Source organism: Acyrthosiphon pisum, chromosome A1, assembly GCF_005508785.2.
Source record: "Acyrthosiphon pisum isolate AL4f chromosome A1, pea_aphid_22Mar2018_4r6ur, whole genome shotgun sequence".
NCBI lineage: Eukaryota > Metazoa > Arthropoda > Insecta > Hemiptera > Aphididae > Acyrthosiphon > Acyrthosiphon pisum.
This window is the reverse complement of record NC_042494.1, coordinates 125,417,199-125,424,655: the sequence shown is the minus strand read 5'-3', so window position 1 is coordinate 125,424,655 and position 7,457 is coordinate 125,417,199. Positions and strand designations below refer to the sequence as shown.

Here is a 7,457-nt window from a genome sequence, read left to right as displayed (position 1 = left end):
GGGCTGCATTTCGGGAGCTCGGCGACGAAGCGAAGACTGGAGACGAACAGGCGGACACCGAGATGTGGCCAACCGAGGGCTGTCTGGACTACACGATGTCTACTGTTCCGGGGGTCCAGCAACAAACAAACACACGTCGCACATCCACGGCGTGGATAGGTATCAAACAGGCCGGACGTCTGTTCTGTTGCTGTGGCCACCGATGGGAATAATGGCCAGCAGAATCTCACCCCCGCACCTGAGACGGCGACAAAACGGGGAGTGGTACGTGAAAGAGCACATTATGTCCGGGCGGTAAGTCACCCTATACGTTCTTTGCAGGTAAACTCCGCAGAACGACGAGTCGATGACACTAGTGACCATCGTCTGGTGGATCCGGTGAGCGCCATAATGCGTAGCGACTATGGATTTTTAATTTTTTTCATCTGCCTTACTAGAGCATTCGATTAATTTTTCAAGCTTTTTCAACCAACAAATACAATTTTATTGATATTTATAGAAAAAAAAAACTAAAAAGTGGACACTGAAAATGTCCGTGAACAACTCAAAATAAGTCAAAATGTTCGGAAAATGTTATGGTGTATAGAAAATGCTAATATAAAAATTCAGTCAAAATTATGTATTAAATATAATACACGTGGCATTGTAGCTATGTAGATGGTTATTCAGTTAATTTCAAAATTTATCGACTATATTGTACCTATTTACTGAAAAATATTTATTTTTTTCTGTTGAATTTATTACAATAATTTTTATAATATTGTCCGATAGAGGAAAAATGTGTAGTACTGTAGTATTCTTATGATTAATGAAGTCAAATTTGGTAATAATAATACAATAATAAATTAGTAATTACTTACAATTTGCTCGTTTGATTTAGTGAAATTCCGTGTAATATTATTTGTATAATTTTGTAATCCATTAACAGTCATAAGTGATAGTTCGGTATCATTGTCATATACTGTTTCTTTTATCTACAATAAATTATTCACCCATGTGGCCATGTCATTATAATACAAAAATAATATAACATAATAGTAAATTGTTTAATTACTTTTGAATGTTCATTGATGAAAGTCAATAGTTGTGATATTTTAATTCCAATAGTTTGATAACTAGTATCAAAATTATTTGATTGCAATTTATGAATCTCGGTCCAAGCGTTTTGGAAATATTTTTGAATACGATTTTAGATAATCAATTTCGTTCTCATATTCTTTACTTGTGTTGCCTACTTCTTCTTCAGATTCTAGTAATTTTTCTTGAACTAATTTTCTTTATGTGTTTTGTTATTTTATGACTAGACAATTTAAAAAATATTATGTTAATAACATAGTGGTATAACGAAAAAATGTCAATTCTTACACTGTAAATATATTTGTATCTTTTGGTTTACCCAGACTAATTCGATTGGCTGACCGATTTTTCGTATCTGGCTCAACATTTGTTGTGAACAAATAGTCTAAGTTGATTAACTTTTTTAATCTAGCTAACATTGCCGAGAAACTTGATGATTTTATCTTAGTGGAAAGCCCCGTGTCCGATATACCAATTTTGTCTAAAATCTGAACTAATTGCTCAATCCCCGACCCCCGTCTGTGTTCATTTTATCCAAATATGAAAATAGTATTTGACAAGGCATGTCTCACCGATTTGATTAAATAATATTCGTTATTACTGTTATAATATAAGAAGTTAACATACCTGTTGCCATGCAAGAGTGATACAAAAGTCTGGAGTTCGATACGGAATGATTTTCAGTGTCTATATCATCTCTTTCCAAAAAATCTAAAAATAACATTAAAAGATAGTAGTGAAATTCACCCCAACGTGTATACCTTAGTTAAAGGACGAATTCATACCTCTAATAAGAACTAACACTGTAGCATGTACTTCGGAAAACAGATCATTTGAAACAGCTGTTTTTGGTATTTTATATGCCATTTTGCGAAATTTAAAAAAGTAAATTAATAAAAGTCTTCACATGGATCTACGGATTTATTCATTGACTCAACTAATGCTGTAGCTATATATTATAACAACGTATATAATATTCATTTTAGTATATTATAGATCGATGCTTATATTCTACTAATCAATTGTATTAATAATTAATTAGATGCTTGTAAATTGTAATATAAGCTAACCAGATCTTAAGCAGTTTTCTGTGTACATGTCCGAAATTGGTCGTCCGTCTTCGTTAGGTATGACAAAAAAAGAAAATTAAAGAAAGGTAACATTATAAAATAATTATTCGGCTATAAGACGCTATATACGCTAAATTAGAGTGTGTATTAGTGTGTATACTGTATACTGTATATTGCGGCCATGGCTTAAATATACAAAGTTAATACAATAGTACCCCCACTATATCATTTTATCACGTTAAGAGGCTGTCAGCGCACTATTTTTTTTCTCTCTTTGGCTCACACGCAACATAGACAAAATGCATTTACGCAAAATCATTTGTTCTATGTGTTTAAGTAATCTTAGAGTTAATTCACCCATGACAAAAAAGATGGAGAAATCCTTTTGAGGGAATGACATATCGATTTGTCTAAATATTGTCTCAAAACAATTTAAACATCATTGAAATGTACAACAATTTTTATTTATATTGAAAGTCAAATACATAGTCAAATAATAATAAAATATAAAATCGATATGTCATTCCTTCTTAAATATTATTCTCTATCTTTTTTGTAATAGGTGACTTTACTCTAAGATTACTTAAACGCATAGAAAAAATGATTTTGCTTAAATGCGTTTTGTCTATGTTGCGCGTGGTTCAGAGAGAGAAAACGAACAGTGCGCTTAATTCTTAAGGAATTAAAATGGCAGCGTAAGGGGACGACCTATACAGGCCATACTATGATTTTATAAGATACTGTGATATGCCATAGAGTTTGATATTTACGTCTAATAATAGCTGAAAAAATTCAGACTGACAGCAATGACTGGAAGTCATAGATATATACAACAAATAGATAGCCGTCTCATTCTTGTCATCGAAGTCGGCCGCCATTTACAAAACAGGCAATGTTTACAAAATAATATTATCACAGTATATATTATGTATAGTTAAATATATAAATGTATATAAATCAATGTAAAATAAATGTAATCAGTGCCTGCTTTGTAAATGGAGGCCGATTTCAATATTGGTCACAACTGTAGCATAAAAGACGGCTATCTAGTTGTTGAATATATCTATGCTGGAAGTATATTATTTTGTTATCCATATCAGTGATATTATATCATATTATTTTGATTATTATTATTTGTAGATAAATATATAATTTTATGAGTAATATAACTTATAAGTATTATTGTTGGTCAGTGCCTCAGTGGCGTCAAAGTCAAATTGTACAGGTTTGACCAATCATAGATTTAGTATTCATCAAAATTCAAAGATCGGTGGGGGTGTAGGGCTACAGTTCACTTCAAAAAAAAATGTATCTCACTCCCATATCAAAATACCACAAGTCGCCATTGATTATATTTATTGTATTAATATGTACCTACATTGTACATATACTTTTTTTTATTGTTCCGTGTTGAATAATTATTAATGTTGCAGCCCATTACACTCATAAGTCATTCGCTTTAATAAATAAATAAATATTAAAATTTGTTATTTTAAATTCATAGTTCTACCTTCACTAATATTACCTATAGGTGTATTATTATTAGTTGTATTACTTCCACCTATAAACACTGAATACTTTGTATTATTCTGATCATGTACATGCTAAGAGTACTACAGAAGTAAAATTGGAGACATTTGCATACAAAAAAAATCTTATGATCTAGTCTGTATGGCACTGAAAAATTTCAATTTCTTCAAATTTTATTTGGGGTTTTTAGGGAGGGGTTTTTTTTGCAAAATGTCCACCTGGGGAGTAAAATATCCTACACCGTACCTCTGCATAAAAACACAAGCGAATCAAATGTTCAGGGGGATACATTTTTGAGAATCGTACCTATTATGCGTATTTAAAGAGTCCATCCACTGTACGCCGTTGTTGAATAACGGAGTTTGTAATATTGCTGCTAGCATGACTGGAATTCATTAATACGATATTAATATCTACTAATATCTTTTTACTGAAATAATAGTCTTAAAATGTGTACTTAAGCTGGCGTAAGTAATCCGTAGTCAATAATATTTTGTCGTCTCAGTTTTACGCGTAAAATAGATTAGTAATCACTAGGGCTAGGATTTTGTAGCATTTGCATTTTCTTTCATAGTACTACAACAGGACATAGCTAATCAAAAACAAAATTCGATTCATTCATCACAGAGTTCAAATATGCAATTTTGATTTTGCTTTTTTTGCATTTTCTTATGATATTCGTAAATAAATGTTTTTTTGGTACTTTTTTGTCAGTTTATTAGCTTTTTTTTGTTAACATTTTTAGAACATTTACGTACATATTTATCTAAATTATTATTTATTAATTTATTTTAATTGTGTTATTATATATACTTATTTCATGATTTCGTAGTGAAATATTATTGCCTTATCGGAAAATATTTCTGAAAATAGATTCTTAGATTTTGTCAAAGTGATTACCGAGTGGGGAGTAATGGTTACGTAATACGTTGACATTTATCGACATTTAATAAAACGGTTTTTAATTTATTTTTTTCAATATTTATAAATTGTGCTTAGTTGTTCTAAGAATTACTTAGTGTGAACATATAAAAATGTGTTTAATAAATTATTTTTTGATATTAAAAATATTTTTCAGTTAAACTTAAAAATTTTCAAGTCTTTTTTAGTTGCATTTTCTTGGTTAAAATGCTTTTTTTTGTAGCATTATTGGCAATTTTTTAATTCTTTTATTGTAGGTTTTTAGTGCTTTATTTTCCTAGCCCTAGTAATCACAATAACTATTAATTACTATTTATTATGATATAAAATTACATAGGTAATAATATTTAGGCTTTGTCTAGGTAATTGATATTGTTTTTTATTTTATTTTCGATATTAGATAGTAAGTTATTGATAACTTTGATGGAATTCAAAGGTATGAACCTTATCAGCTGTCTTTTCGTTGATTAATTAATTTTAAAGCTAGTTTTACAATGTGCAAATTATTACAATTTAAAAACGTCTCTATTACACGTGTGAATAAAATCATTGTATAAATAATTAACAAGAGAAAACACACATAGTTTACTAGTTTCATATTACTACTTCGGTTATGACGGACATAAATTATTACAGTATTATGCATAGTGCATATCAAATTTTTATTAGATGGAACTAAACAAAAAATAAGAAGATTTCTGAAATATAATCTCAGTTGATAATATTGTTCTGAAACTTACAAAATGCATTCATTGAATTATAACTGTACGCATTTACTTGATCCGGAGTTACTGCCCACGTAGAAAATAATATTATATCGTCAGAATGTTAAAATATACATAACAATATATTTTATTATTGAGTTTTTATTAATTCCCACGTTTAACACAAAATATAAATCTTACGTTTGATTTTCCCAATCTTTATCTTCCGCTAAATTTTTCCAAGTACTAGAAATCGCAAATTTATCTAATATTTTTTATGTATTTATATAATATCCCCGATATCAATACTCACACAATGCAACTTTTGTACATCTGGTAAAAAAGGTGGATCATCAGGATCAAATTCAGAAACAGAATTATTTTCAAATGCTTCCTGCAGAGGTTCATTATTTTCACATAAGGATTCATTTTTATAAATTTTAAATATGAAAATACTAAACACTTTATTTTTATCAATTTTAATTTTTAGCTAGTTTTTAATAGTAGAAGCAGTACACCAGGTATATTACAAATATAGGGGGACTTAAGTAAGGTCTAACATTATGTTGTTGTACGGGCTTGTTTTATTTTTCCAGATTTAAACTTTAGAAACAATTTTTTTTGAACCACGGTTACTGTATTATGTAGTTTAGATAATTAATGAAGGATTTAATACTTCAATTTAAATATACATTTTTGGAGGGGCTAAGCCCCTCCAAGTCCTGCCCAAATTTCGCCTATGCCAACACACATGTTGTACCATAAACTAATATTATCAAATTAATTATTATTTATTACTTATTATTGTTGTTGGTGTTCGAGATAATAATTTAAACGTGTCATTTAAAAAATCCTCTGTTGGTTACTAAAAGTTCATATCTTACAGCATTTTCTGATGACAATATTTCATACATTTTCGGTTGGATATCACGAGTTAACTCTCTCAGATATAACGTCCAATTAAACTAAACATTTTTTCAACAACAAAATATAGTTTTATTTAAATATATATATACCTATATTTATATTTATATTTTTATTTTTATTTATATTTATATATATTTAAATATATATATTATTGACATATTGCTCAGTTACCTTAAATGTCTCTCCTGCTGTATCTGTGAAATTTTAAAATTATCCTAGTGTAACTACTATTCAGGAATGTCATTTTTTAGACTAAATGTATTTCATTGAACCTTAAGCAATTAAAAAAATAATGTTTTAATTTATTTAAAGCATATTTTATTATAAAACAATTTTTAATTAAATATATATGCCAAGCAATTTTTTTTAATCGTAAGAAACTTATTACCTCAATCCATTATTTGTACATATTTTAATATTTATTTTCATACACAATTAAATTATAAAAAAGTGGGTAAGTGGATGTCGCTCTGCTGTACAGTGGGTTACAAGTGGGTCACTGTAATGGATGGTGTTAAATTTGAATTCAATGATATAATATCATTGTAATAAGAAAAACGATTCTTAGCGAAAACTATCAGTCAGCCTATACTATGATGATATTAAGGTGACTTAAGTAATTTATATATAACCTATTTACGTGGAATATTGTTTTAAATTTTCAATCTGAAATTGTTTTTAAATGTTAAGCTATATCTTGTGTTAAAAGAAGGAACAGCGATGAAGATATAATATATCGAGGGAATCAATTAAACCTTAATTGTATAATATTATTCGTGGGTACTTGAAACTTCTAAAGTGTACTCTTATATATAATTATTATAGTATCACGGTTTGTTGTTGATCTATAACGCGTTATAAGTATCTAATGGATATGTGATATGATTAATTTGAAATTTATTATAGGTACTTATTATAGGTCAATTTTTTTTTTAATACCTTAGAAAAGTGTATAATATGTCTTATACCTAGACCTAGATTGACATACCGTCTTCGCTCAGAATCGTTTTTCTTATACAATGATATTATATCATTGAATTCAAAATTAATACCATCCATTATACAGTGACCCACTTGTAACCTACTGTACAGCATAACGACATCTACTTGCCCACCTTTTTTAAATTATTATAATTTATAATACATACTATTTGTATACCTAAATCAAATTTTTGATAGTTTTATATATTTTGGGTTTTTTTAAAAATATTGAGTGATGAAAAAATAT

General features: G+C 28.7%; 1 long non-coding RNA gene across 2 annotated transcripts; it reads right to left on the bottom strand.

The window, feature by feature from the left end:
- Window positions 1-864: 864 nt before the first annotated feature.
- Window positions 865-7,045, bottom strand: LOC115033842. Of its 2 annotated transcripts, none has more exons than XR_003839173.1 (8): window positions 6,401-7,045; window positions 5,339-6,267; window positions 3,984-4,062; window positions 2,148-2,195; window positions 1,863-2,026; window positions 1,366-1,788; window positions 1,055-1,300; window positions 865-974 (listed from the first exon to the last, which is right to left on the bottom strand). It is a non-coding gene; the product is annotated as an uncharacterized LOC115033842 (long non-coding RNA). The 2 variants fall into 2 exon arrangements; XR_003839174.1 differs by having other exon boundaries at window positions 1,705-1,788.
- Window positions 7,046-7,457: the final 412 nt, after the last annotated feature.